We start from the raw sequence: 14,649 nt of genomic DNA, 5'->3' as shown, positions 1-14,649 counted from the left end.
CAGCTGTTTAATATAGAACATGAATGGAGGTATTCGCTAAATTCTAATTTGCTTAAGTTTATTATAAGCATTTAGGAAGAACTGAAGATTCTAAAGAATATAAAAATAAATAATTTCTTCTCCTGGTGAATCTTTTTTTCACATATACATTCACGCTTTAGAAGTATATATTTCTAACAACAAACTCACATGCCTTGTATGTATGCCACACTTGAAGCCAAAAGAATATATTTTTGAAAATTGCATCATGTCTTTACACTATCTAAAGATGAGTCATAGAGTGTAACCTTTGAGATTTGTAGTTGCTACAATGTGCTGAATATCAGGTGTAGGTAAAAGATTCAGTTGTTCAAGAAAAATCGGTTTTGAAGAAACTTTCCCAATCAAGATTGAAGCCAAAGAAATCTTAGCTATTTCAGAGGGGATACATTTCCTAGCTCACAAGTAATGTCTCCCAGGGCACTAAAAGCTATTGTGTTATCTGGGGAGGAAAGCTAATGAACTGTGTGACGTTAGGCACATCCTTTAGTTTCCTATTTATAAAATCAGGTACTTACACCAAAGGTCTTTTCCAGCTCTATTGTTCTATACCTCTGAGTCTGAGAATGAATGCTTCCTTGCAGATGAAATGTAGCCCTTATTATGATACAGTACAGTTCCAATGTAACTCAGACAAGACCACGTCCCTGACAGCCCCAAAACAACATGGAGAGCTAGCTTGATTTACATGGGAATTAGATCCAGCCTCAAATTTCAGCATCATGGTGGGTTCCCAGCAGAGTGCCCGGATTATCCTCCACCCTGTTCATCTGTGTGGTCAATCTGCAGAATGCGAGACCAGTGCCTGCTCTGATAAATAAATGAATCAACATTCAGCAAATGCACTAAATCATCACCCCCCTCTCCTCAGTCTTACTTCCCTGTCAAATTCCTATGGAAACAAACAAACAAAAAAGTCAGACCAGAAAAGAAAGCAGAACATATTTTCAGCCCCATGACATGATTTATTTGACCAAGATTGCCCTACATTTTATCAGCTTGGCCTCAGCCTGCCCTCCCACCTAGGAGAACTATTTTCAGCACATAGGCCAATGCTTATTTTTGTAGATTTATCAAGCCACTTGTATCAAGTTTCGGAGTTTTTGTTAAGGAAGTTATTCCTTAAGCCCATCCAGCTGTTTTCTCAAGTGTACCTTTAGGAATAAGGGAACAGGAAGCCTGAGCAGACGAGCAAGCTCAGCACACTACTACTCACAGCTTCAACTCAAGAGAAATATCTCAAGGAGCTCACAATGCTTGTAGCAGATCAGCAGCACCTTTTCGTATGGAAGGCAATCATGCCTGTTCTTTGCTGGCCACTGTGAGCCCTGGATAATTATTTTTCTCATTCTAATTTAATTTGCATTAAACCCAGGGTGTTTGGTTTTTGAGACCTAACACTCAAATCCGGCAGACACTGGCTTGTGTTTAGGAATGCAAAACTCCTGGGAAAACATCTGGCCTCATTCTGAATAAATGCCTGAATTCACTTCATTCTGCTCTAAAACCTCTCTAAATGTCCTTCCAAATGAAGTATATGCTGTACACGTTGTTTTAAAATAAAAATAGACTGACAAATGACCTTTAAGTGAACCAGGAATAGGAGAATATTTGATACATGACCATATACGTTAATTATTGAAATGATTCTTAATACCATCCTACTATTTTCAAGACCTGCACACGAGCTAAGACATTCCAGATTGACAAACCTGTTTTGAATGGACTGCAGCCATTTTCTCTTCTCATTATTTAACTTTACTGAGTCACTATCATACAAAAGGTGATCAAAATATGCAGTGAATGTTTAAATTTTTAAAACTTACCACGGCAAAAGACACACTGCGGCAAATCCCCCTCAAAATACTCTCTCATTTCAAATTTATCTCATCATTCATTCTGAAGCAGTTCTGGAAGGAAACACTTTCATGGGTGTTTTTAAATACAGTGAATGCTGCTGCTGACACCCTCCAAAAGAAAGGTAGGGTAGTAAAAATATTACAGTTCATCCTTATTCATCTTATTTGCCAAATCTGGCACCATAAAATTTCTGGCTCTTCTCCAAAGTCAAAATAATCAATCAAGAAAGAAAAATATTTTTCCAGATTCAGGACATCCAGACAGCCACAACAGTGCAACCAAAGACACTTACCGAAGAGGACTTCCAGAACTGCTTCAGAGAGTGACAAGAACTATGGTATGAGTGTGTGCAAAGCAAGGGGGAATATTCTGAAGAGAATTAACAGCACTATGTCTTTTACTGTAATAATTGCTTTAATTTAAATACTTATCACATATTTTGACACAATTTGTAAACATGTCATAGATTAGTCACTAAGAAAAGAACTTGAAAAAAGAGAAAAAATTAAAATACTACATTAGAAAACTTTTTACTTAAAAAGAGGAGATATAGAAGGGAAAAAGAAGTGTGAGACATAGAAAACAAAAATCAAACTGACAAAACAAAATATTAAATTGGGTTAAGTATTTTGATCAAAACAGATATAAAACCCCAAACAAGATCCAACTTTATGCTGTTACAAGAAACACACTTTGGCCAGGGATTTACCTCAGTGGTGCCACTGCCTGCCTTGCAAGTGCAAAGTCCTGAGTTCAATCCCTGGTACAAAAAAAAAAAAATTCACACTTTAGATTCAAAGATTCAAATACATTGAAAACAAAAAAGTTTTTAAAAAACATACATTATGTAAACAATCACAAGGCTGGAATGACTATATTAATGCCAGCAAAAATAGACTTTAAAAAAACAATAAGAAAATGTTACTAAATGATATTTTATAATAAAATGTTCAATTAATCAGAAAGATTTAACAATTGGAAACATACACTTGCCTAACAACAGTACAACAAATGTATAAAAGAAAGAATGATGAATGGAAATAGAATTCAACAATAATAATTGGAGATCTTAATACCTCACTTTTAATAATGTATAGAACAACTAAGTAGATCAAGAAGGAAAAAAATAAATAAAACCAAAGTTGGTAAATAAGGAAAGAAGAAAGTAGAAGTCTTGAACAACATATAAACTGCCCAGATCTGACCTACATCTAGAGAGAACACATACCACCCAACAGGAGAATATACATTCTTTTCTAGTACACATGGAGAGCTTTTTATATGAAGAGTCTATATGCAAGGCCGTGAATCATGCCTCAATAGATTTTAAAGGATATAAATAGTAATACATATATTCTCTGATCATAATGAAATAAAATCAGAAACCAACATGCTAAAGAAATTTGGGGAACTCACAAATATGTGAAAATTTATATACTTCTAAATTAAAAAAAGGAAAAATATAAAATACTTTAGGATAAATAAAAATGCAAAAACTTATAGCAAGCAACTAAAGCAGTAATTAGAAAATGTATAGCTGTAAGTTAAAAAATTTAAAAGATTTCAAATCATTATCTTTCATCTCAAGACGCTAGGAATAAAAGAGCAAACTAAACCTAAATTAAGTAATAAATATTAGAGCAGAAATTAATAAAATACAAAATAAAAATTCAATAGAGAAATCAATAAAACCAAAATATGATTTGAAGAGATGAATAAAATTGGAAAAATGTAACTAGGTTAAACAGAAAAAAATGAAAAGTCAAACTACTAAAACCAAAAGTGAAAGAGAGGACATTACTATCATCCTACAGAAATGAGGATCCTAGAGAAATTTACCAGCCAAATAACTCAGATGAAATGAAAATTCCTGGAAAGATACACTCTATAGAAACTCACTTGGGCTGAGGATGTAGCTCAGTCTCAGAGCATATGCTTAACATGCACAAGGCCCTGGGTTTACCCCAACACTGAGACAGGTAAAGTGAGAAAGGAATAGACAAGAAAAAGGAACGAGAGGAGGAAGGAAAAAAGAATAGTTGATTCTAATACACAAACAAGAAATTCAATTAATAATTTTAAGAACCTACCCACAATAAAATGCCCAGGCCCAGGTATCTTCATGGATGAATTCCACCCAACATCTAAAGAAGATCTGATACTAGTTCTTAAAAATAATTCTGTAAAAAAAAAAAAAAAATAGAAGGGGCAAAAAATCTTACTACCTCACCGTTTCTGTTTAACATTATATTGGAGGTTCGTACTAGAGTAACTAGGCAAGAAAGAGAAATAAAATGCATTTGGATAGGAGAGAGAGAAGTATCATTTCTATTCACATATAAGCAATTCTAAGGAGTCCGCTAAACATCATGAGAACTAATAAAAGAGTTCAGCAAGTTGCAAGATGCAGGATCAGCACAGAAAATTCAACAGCATTTTTCACATTTGCCTTGAACAATCTGAAATTGAGCACAATTCCATTTAGAATAGAATCAAAAAGAGACAAATACTGAGGAATGAATTTAACCAAGAGGGTGAAAATCTTATACTCTGAAATCTACAAAATGTAGTTGAAAAAAGTTTTTAAAGATTTAAATAAATGAAACACCATTTCTCATTTATAGTTCAAAAGACTTAATATTGTTAAAATAGCAATATTCTCCAAATTTCCTGACAGTGTAATCCCTACCACAACAGCTGACATTCTGCAAAAATTGGCAAGCTAATTCTAAATCATATGGCATTGCAATGGGCCAGGAATAGCTAAAACAATGTTGGAAATAAAGAATAAAGTTAGAGGTATTGTATATTTTGATTTGAAATTTTATTGCAGAGAAGCAATAAATTAAGATAATGTGGATATAGTAAATAGAATAGATGAATGAAATAAAATTCAAAATTTAGAAATGAGCCAATAGTCTACCGATTTCCACAAGTATACAAGACCATTTAATGGGACAATGTGGTCTTTTTAATAAGCACCAATAAAAAACTGAGTAAGCATATAAAAAGAATCAAGTGAGACTTTATCTCACAGCATAGTAAAAATTAACTCAAGTGTATCAGAGAAAGACCTAAATGTAAGAGATAAAAGTAGGAAACTCTTAGAAGAAAACGGAAGTAAATTTTCATGACCTTGGATTTGGAATGGATTTTTAGCTATGATACAAAAATCATGAGCAACAAAAGAAAAAGTAAATTGAAGTTCATGAAAATTAAATTTTTTGTGCTTCAAATAACACTATGAAGAAATGAAACATAATCCTCAAAATGAGACAAAATATTTACAATTAATAAATCTGATAAGGCACTTACATCTAGAATATACAAAGAACTCATGCAGCTCAATAATGAAAAGACAAAGATGGGCAAGTTATTTGACATTTCTCCAAAAAGATATACAAATGACAAATAATCACATGAATATTGAACATCTTTAGTCATCAGTGCAAATCAAAGCCACATGATCACACTTTATGTCTACTATGTTAGGTATAACCAAAACATCAAACAATAATGACTGCTGACAAAGAAATTATCACCCTCGTACACTCCTGGCGGGGATTTAAAATGGTAGAGCCACTTGGGAGAAAGTCTTGTGGTTCCTTGTCTTAGTCTTCTCAGGCTGCTATAACAAAATCTCATAGACTGGCTTAACAAAAATTTCTCATAGTTCTGTAGGCTGGAAAGTTGAAGACCAGAGTGCTGGCCGATTCTATTCCCCTTGAAGCCTCCTTTTCTGGCTTAAAAATGGTCACCCTTTTTCTGTGTCTTCACTCAGGGGTCGGGGAGAGAAGGAGAGAAAAATAGAGCATTCCGGTATCAGTTTCTATTCTTACAAGGACTCTAAATCCCATTATGAGGGATTTCTCTGCACGGCTTCATTTAAACTTAATTATCTCTCAAAAGCCCCAGCTCCAGAAACCATCACATTGAGGGTTGGGGCTTCAATGTATAAATTCTGGAGGAACATAATTGTGTCCATAGCATTGTTACGGTTACCATACGACCTAGCAAATCCACTCCTGGCCATGTGTCCAGAAGAAACAAGAAACTTACACACAGACATGAACAGCAGCATTATTCATAATAGACAAAAGGGGAAAAACGTCCAGACGTCCACCAACTGGTAAGTGGAGAGAGGACAGGCAGTACAGCCACACGAGGGTGTATTATTTGACCTGGAAAAGTAAAGAAGTACTCAATGTGGATGATCCTCAAAAACATTCTAGGTGAAAGAAGCCAGTCATAAAAGACCACTTATCTGATTCCATTAACATAAAATTTCCAGAATGGGCAAATCTAAGTCCTATTGCTTAAGGCCTGAGGAGTGGGGGTATAGGAGACTAAAAATGAATGATAGGAGGTTTTTATGGCTGCATTTTATAAACAAAACTATTGCCTAACATGTCACACAAGTCAATTTACTTATCTTCCAAAAAACAGTATTTTTAATAATATTATGTCTTTTAACCTTGCAACTTTAAAAATACTATGATTTTGGCACTCAATTAACAATCAACATTTTTCCCATACATGTATTTTGATCATATTCATCCCGTATGTCCCTTCCCTTATGTCTCATTCCCCTTTTCCCTTCTTCCTTAGTCTCACTTCTACTTTAATGCCATCTTTTAAAGATTACACATATTAAAGAAATCATGAAATATATGCATCTGGCTTATTTTGCTGAACATAATGATCTTCAGTTCCATGCATCTTCTTGCAAATGACAGAATATCACTCTTTTTAGGAGATTAATAATGCTCCATTGTGTATATCTACCACATTATCTTCATCCAGCCATCTGTTGATAGGCACCCAGGCTGGTTCCACATGTTGGATATTGTGCATTAAGCTGGAATAAGCATGACTATCCAGGATCCTTATAGTACACTGACTTTCATTCCTTTGAGTATACACCAAGGAATGGATAGTTAGGTCATATGATAGTTATATTTTTGGTTTTTTGAGGAACTCTCATATTTATTCCCTTGGTGGCTATACTAACATTCTCACCAGCATTGTAGAAGGGGTCTTTTATCTCTGCATCCTCACCAGCATTTATTGTTTTGGGTATTCTTGCCAGCTATTCAGACTGGGATGAGATGCAGTCTGAGTCTAGCTTTGACATGACAGTCTGTTCTGCTTTATAGATGAATAATACTCCATTATTCATGCAATGGGTAGATTTTATAATACGTACATAATATCTTCATACTCCAAATGGATAATTTTATACTACATACATAATAGCTCAATAAAACTGTAAAAACCTGCAAACTCTAAAATTATCTTTAGTGAATTCTCTGGTTATAAATTTATATAATTCAGAAGTGGTAATAATAAAAACAATTTTAAATAACTTCAAAATTTAAAAAATGTAGCAAAACCAAAAAACAAAATAACAAAAGCCTGTAAAAAATATAAACAATATAAATTGAATCAAAAAGCCCAATAGTCCTGGTGCAAAGCGGTAGAGTAAGAGACAGAGGAGAGAGAGACAGAGCTAGCTGGCTGAGTGTAGTTGAGTGATAGCTGAGCATGTGTGAGGCCTGGGTTCAATTTCCAGCACTGCAGAGAGAGGGAGAGGGAGAGGGAGAGAGAGAGAGAGAGAGAGGGAGAATGGGAGGAAGAACTTTAACTTTAAAATATGACTCTGTTCTTTAATAGGGTCATTTTCATACAGTTGTGTCAAAAGTGCTCATTGAAATGGGCGTCTCAAATGCCTCTCAGGGCTGTGGAATTGGCCTCTCTGCTGCTATCAATTCATGTCCTAAGTGTTTGATTCCCTAACAGCCATTGTTACCGCCTCCCAAGGATTCATTGCACATTTTTTTTCATTTCAGGCCATTAAATCAGCTTTTTGAAATCCATGATTCAATACTACTAAATGTATACTGATTTTGTAAAAGAAAAAGTACTGTCTTACCATAAAAATCTAATCATTCTTCTGTTTATCTTCTTTTACAATCTAGAGATTCACCACTTGTGTTGAGTATTTTTTCTTTCTCATTTAGTCCTTCAGGGTACTACTGAGCCCATATTTTTGCAGTTCTCTATGTGGACAATTTTAATGTATGTTTTTCAAAATTCAAAATTTACCATGCTTATTAAATGACCATATATTTATATAAAATTATTATAGACTTAGACAGTAATGACCATATAGTTTTAAATATTTTTGTGATAGTAAAATAAAACCCTAAAGAGAAATCTTACATTGAAGGAGAGAACAGATATTAAAACAAGAAAGCATCAACTCAGAAAGTCACATGGCTTGTCTTTTTTATAAGCAGAAAAAGCTCATTTGAGTCAGCCCATAAACCTCTGCATGAAGTACAGTCCCTTACAAGGTATACTTCGCCACCTTTGGACATTTACAAAGAACCTTTCAAACAGAAACCACTGTTGGACATGTGCTCAGCCACTGAGAGAGTTGCCTTGGGTTTGTTCCTGGTTTTCCTGTCTCCAGTTACAAAAAACACATCCATCCCTCCACTCATATATGTAAATGCTATTGAACTAATGTCTGCTCTACCGGCCTGATTCTAAAACTGAGGTGAGAAGCATTACTCTTATTAGAATTGTAACAATCAAACCAATTGCATATCATTTAAAAACTAATGCCAATCAAAATTTAAGAATATATACAGGAAGAAAAAAGAAATCCAACACAGATGTTTCCAATAAAAAGCACTTTACTGAGGGAGAGACAGAGAAAGTTGTGGAAAATATAAAGGTAACTAGCAAGGGATGTTGAGATACCCCAGCTTGGATCAGCAAGAAACTGTTAACACCAGTAGGGCAGAAAGGGCAGAGGGATGAAAATGTGCTCTTAGAGCCCTGTGAGAGCATCACCCGGGAGGACAGGGTCACCCTGCAGGAGCTGTCATCAATAAGGGACACAGACTCTGCCCAAGACAAGGAAGGGTGTGGGAGAAACCATCCCAGATCTCCCTCTTATCTCTGCTCCTTGGTTTCCAGGCAATGCCTCTATTGACCGAATCTAGGAGAATGTTGCCAACCCAGAAGTCTGGGAAATAAAGTCCACATGGGTCAGCTGCAATACACACAGGGGCCAGAGGCCAGGGCTGAGCATTCATCTGTGGAAACAAATGTATAGCAACTCAGTCTAGGTACTAGAAAAAGAGAATCCAGGAATCTCATGAAATGTCCTTGAACCACATCTAAGACCCATATGTAGCTGCCAATTTTTAACTCTTCTAAGAAAACACCCTAGCCTGCAAGAGGTGTTTCTACTGATTCATTTCGCTCTGCTGTGTCCCCATCATTTCACCTTTGATGAAGACTCAGTATCCTGAATATCCCTAGACTCTGTATTGTGATTTTCCTGGGAAGAAATCCAGAAGCTGAGATAAACAAATTGGCATTTCCTTCACGGGTTCTGGGTTGAATACTGGACTGCCTCGTCATCCTGACGAAGTATGATTGCTGACAACCAGCTGAGGCTGGGCACCTCTCTGGGTTAGAAGCAAAGCAGCCCACGCTGTGACCTGGTTATATCAAGGGCCTGCAATCTGTCCTTCTTCCTCGAGGTTATTGCCTAAACCTAAAATAACCATCTCTGACATCCATACCTCAAAGTACGGGGCTAGCTGGTCATGACTTTAGGACTGTCACAGTAACTAAGGCTCTATTATTGGATGGTGCAGAAGTCATCACAGAACACATTCAGGTCCCTCTAGTACCTCCATCCTTGATATAGCAAGGTAAACGCTTGTGAAATGCATCTTTACTTGGTATGTCATACATGGCAGCATCTCCATGACTGTATCAGTAGGGTCACAGCAGGAAAACCAATCCCATAGCTCCGAAGCAATTTAAAGGCAGGACAATTTCGGAGACACAAGCAGTGTTGAAGTATACTTATGCGAGATATTGAAGCTGCAGAACTTTTGATTGTGAGATGCTATTACCACTCTTAAGGCAGAAGGGGAGAAGGGTGATGGTGGATAATGTGACCAGTGTGTGAGCTGGAACCATGGAGGAGCTGCTAGGCACCAGCTATAGTCATGGAGGGACAGAGCTATTTTCAAATACAAAATGCAGGACCAGGAAGGGGGAAGGTCAATTTCCTGCTTTCTTTCTCCTACCTCTAGTCTCTAGTTGATGCCTGCCATGGGTCACACTTCACTCGCAGCCAGTGGCAAAGGCCCTTGGGTGGCATGAACCACAGAGATCTGCCTGCCAGCACACACAAAGGCGGATGAGAAGTCAGGAGAGGCGGTGAGCCATGAAATGGAAAATAACAATTTGCTGCCATAATAACTTAATCTACTTTATCACTGGAAAATATTAAGAGATGCCTGGATTTCAAAACTTTCCAAGGGGATTCTATAACTGGCATGCCAAAACGTCTTCCTACTTACATAACAAATAGCCAGTCAAACCTGAAAACCATATTATACTTTCCATGTTAGGGCTAACAGTATGGTGTAAGCACAGAAACATCAGGGATATAACCTATCTGAGTGAAGTTCTCTCCTTTAAATAGCCAGATATTGTATATCTTCCATGTTTTCTTATTGGCCACCTCTTTCAAAACTCTTGATAGTAGCTCAACTTTATCCCCTGAACCAAAGTAGAGCACATTATTTTGAAAGAGTAGGATTGTTATTTGTGGAAATTACTTCCAGTACAAATTGAGCACTGTGATTTGGCATCAAAGCACACTGGCTAGGGATCTTCTATGTCACCTTTTCCCACTGTTTCAGTGTGCATAAAATTATACGTCTCCTTTCTACTCTAGTTTCACCGCATCTGTCACATCACAAATTCTATGATCAATCACAGTATGTCCCTGTGTTCAAATGCACTCCTGTTCTAAATTTGGCATTTTAACTGCTTTCTCATTTTACATTGTGAATAGTAAAATTGGTTATAGACTCAAAAAAATAAGCCATATTAGTAAACTGTAATAAGAAAAGTCAAATTCCAAATGAAATTTTCAAAAGGAAAGTTTCATTGGATTATAGCCTTTGTGAGGACAGTTTTTCTCCAGTTTAATATTCAGATACCATGGTTGCCAGGCCTTTTCTACTCTGACTGTTAGATCTACATCTAACAAGATTAACTCTTCCTTTGATATTATTTTGAAGCAAGCTATTTACACAGTAGTAGCTAAAATGACCCCAGAGACTTTAAGCTTCTTGATATTTTTATTAACATTGTAACATCTAGGACTAAAAGTAAAGTATATTTTACATTTTAAATATTTATTTAGGTTGGTGATTTTATAATCTCATGTGCCTTCAGATAAAAAAAAAAGTTTGAAGTAGTAATTTAAACATGCCTTGCCTTGCAACACAATGAACTTGTTAAATGGTTTCCCCTTCGAGGCGAGTTCACATTCGCTTACACTCTCCACAAACCCCATCATCCAATGTATATATAGCTACCATTCAGCACTTCCTGTGTGATCATGTAAATAGTGGTGCACACCTGTAACCTCAGCACTTGGAGAGGCTGAGGCTGGAGGATCTCAAGTCAGTGCACAGCCTGTGAAATTTAGGGATTTAGCGAGATGCTATTTCAAAATGAAAAATCAAAAAGGGCTGGGGTGTGACTCAGAGTGAAGGCCCTGTGTTCAATCCTCAGTACTGTATTAATAAAAAATAAAAACAACTCATCAAACCAGGTCTTTGCTTTGTTCAACCCTACAGATGGCTCTTCATGTTACTCAGACCAAAATCACAGTGTGTGAGGCCTCAAGTGAGTTGATCCTGGAGCATTTCTTTGACTTTATCCACAATTCTTCTCTCCCTTCTCACATCACTCCAGCATAGCCACTTCCTAGCTATTCCCAGAAAGTTCCAGACATATTTCCATCTCCACCTCATCATTTTTCTGCTCCCTCAGAACCCGATCCCTCCTTGGCTTGCTTATTCCCCTGCTCTGAACCCTTGGTCTAAAGCCATCCTCTTAGTAGGAGCCACTCTGACCCTTTTATTTAACTTGCAGTCATTAACCTCCCTTCTCTGCCAGCAATGGCAATCCTCTTACACATTCCATTTTTCATACTATTTATTACCTATGAAATTTTAATATTTATTTATTATACTTACTGTTTTTGTCCCCCATCCCATATACATAAGAATATAATTTTCCCATGGGCAGGGATTGCTGTTTTGTTTTTTTAAAAAAAATACTATTTCCCGAAATAGCTCACAGATTTGTTATGTGCAATAAGTTGAAATAAATGAAATGGATGAACCTGAAAGTCAAATTCCATCTTCAAAGGGAAATTCAACAGTGACCTGCAAAACTCCAGAGGCCCTGATTAGTATCCAGTACTAATTATCCTAATCACTGGCCCATTGATCTATGAATATATGTGAAACCACTGGTCATTTGTGGAAAGATAGCCGCCTGAAAGATGATAACCAGATGGGACAACTAATTAAAATGCTCCCTAAAAAATACAGACAATTTAGAAAAAGGGTACAACTATTTTGTTACCGAAGTATGAATCTTGGTTTTGAGGACTTTCCCATCTGTAAAAGAAGAACAGTCTACTATACAAAAAAATAGCTGGAGAATTAGAAAATCCTCTGGAAATTTAAAAATGCACTTGCAAAATTTAAACATCAATAAATATATAATGCCATAGAAGATGCTCCAAAAAACTGTTAGTAATTTGGAAATTCATCTTGAGCAGCTTTTCAATAGTTTAAGAAGAAACCAAAGTAGAAAGTATGCAAGGGAGTACAGGAGAAACAAAACATGGATCAGAAGGTGCAATGCTTATTAGAAGTATCAAGAGAAAATCCCCAAACCAAAGACGGACTTGAGTTTTCAAGACAAAAATGCCCACCAAGCACCACAAGAAGAGATTGCAGTAAACAGCAGAGACTCAATAATCAAAGAAAAAAAAACAAAAAACTTTCTTGAGCTGAGGATGGGCTTGATTCATTAAGAGTAAATGCTCACCAGATTCCTGGATGGGAATATTAATGGGAAATACACATATAAATAACTGCTGCTCAAAATTCTATAAAGAAAAAAATCTAATTTTCTAGAAATAAACATCACTACCTAGATGAGAAAGCAATTCAGACTAACATAGGATTTTGCAGGTGCAATTTTAAGTACTAAGAAATAATTATAATGCTTGAAAGCAAAAAAGAGAAGATGTCTACAAATATGTAGATTCTTCTACGCTGTGAGATAAAAGTAATCAGTAAAATAAACATGGTTATGTGAAACATGTTTTCCCATTGCCTTGTGTGACATAAACCACATTAAATTGTGTTAATGATTTACAACTCCCTTGGAACTATATTTTTTCTCCTCTTTAACAAAAATTCTTAATCATCTTGGGCTTTTTTGTGAACTACAGCATCATAATATAAAGTGTTAGGAAGGAACTCCAAAAAGACATTGAAAGCCATAACTAAATCTTAAAATACTCTTAAACTATAACTGTATCATAATCATGCATTCAGATATAACAAGATTAATAATTGCTAGCAAGTCTTACAAGTAATCTAAAACAATCTATTTAGTAAATGGAAGCACAATGTGAAAAAGCATAACTGCACTTGAAGGAATGAAATATATATATTTACCAAATTCTTGAGAGTATTTCCCTTGGATTTTTAATTTTTCATCTCTCAAGATAATTCCCACTGTCTTAGGGAGCTCCTTATTTTATTCATAAATAATAAAGCAAAAGATATTGTTAATAGACAGTTATGGTTACTGATATTTTTACTTTTGTGACTAATGTACCCTACCCTATTTTATATCCCCCAAATTGTCAATGTTTCTCAGACATATTATTCTCCAATTATTTCCATCAATTTATGGCTTTAGTAAAATGTATACTTACGAGACCATTCAGAAAATATATCATTATACAATATATATTTTATATCACAAATATTGACATACCACTAGAAATCATACTGGCAGGAAAAAAAATTGTAGGAAACTGGAACAGGTAAAATTCAAGAAAAAAATACTCACATTTCCCACATGTCAGATATACAAATAAGATGACATATGAATCTTATGTGCTCTATTGTCCTACTATTAGAAGTACCATTTGAACAAAACATATCTTATGTGTCACATTCAATAACTTATTTAACTTCATAATATCCATATACACATATGTGCACATAAACTATAAACATCACACTATATTTATAATTTTAATTCAAGGGAATTGATGTTAATTTTTTAAGATTACAAACACACACATACACGTGTACACAAAATGGAAATAGCTACATACATACTAGTGTTACAGTTTTTCCAGGCATCCACATGTAAAGTGATTGTGTGAAAAAAGCAACTGTTTTATAGATGCAGTCCAGACATTTAGGTGGAAGGTATATTTTAAAACTAATGTTTCTGAGAAAAAGTAATGTGCAGAATATTCTTCCATCCTCACCCCTCCTGGGATCATTTTAGGTAGACAACCTAAACATCAATCCCAGCTTCCTTTCTCTCTATATTGTTAAGTGTTTCCTGGTGCTACACCACTTCTTTGAACCAATATTCAGGTAAGACCCTCATGCTTCTCGACAATTTTGTCTGATCACTGAATTCCCACAGAGTTTAGCCTTTGTTGTCTCTCCATTAGAAAGTAAGTCTAACATCAGTACCCAGTGACAGTTGTCATCCCTATCAGATCCTTTTCACTATCTTGCCAGGTAGGAGACAGGTCACCAGGTGTACATTTCCTATTCTACATTGTTTTAAAGATTTCTTAGCATGTAA

General features: G+C 35.6%; 1 long non-coding RNA gene across 8 annotated transcripts in view; it reads right to left on the bottom strand.

The window, feature by feature from the left end:
• Nucleotides 1-14,649, bottom strand: part of LOC101711862 (uncharacterized) — a 302,781-nt gene that overhangs the window by 120,350 nt on the left and 167,782 nt on the right. For 6 of the 8 annotated variants that reach the window (XR_015449550.1, XR_015449548.1, XR_015449547.1 and 3 more), the window contains exon 4: nt 2,609-2,659. The exons of the other annotated variants lie outside the window; for them this stretch is intronic. This is a non-coding gene — a long non-coding RNA (uncharacterized LOC101711862). The remainder of the gene's footprint in view (nt 1-2,608; nt 2,660-14,649) is intronic. 8 annotated transcript variants of the gene reach the window in all.

The sequence above is a fragment of the Heterocephalus glaber genome, unplaced genomic scaffold, assembly GCF_053883595.1.
Source record: "Heterocephalus glaber isolate CG9 unplaced genomic scaffold, H.glaber_assembly_v1.0 deba00000738, whole genome shotgun sequence".
Taxonomy (NCBI): Eukaryota; Metazoa; Chordata; class Mammalia; order Rodentia; family Bathyergidae; genus Heterocephalus; species Heterocephalus glaber.
The sequence above is the reverse complement of the archived record's forward strand: the minus strand, read 5'-3'. Positions and strand labels throughout refer to the sequence as shown.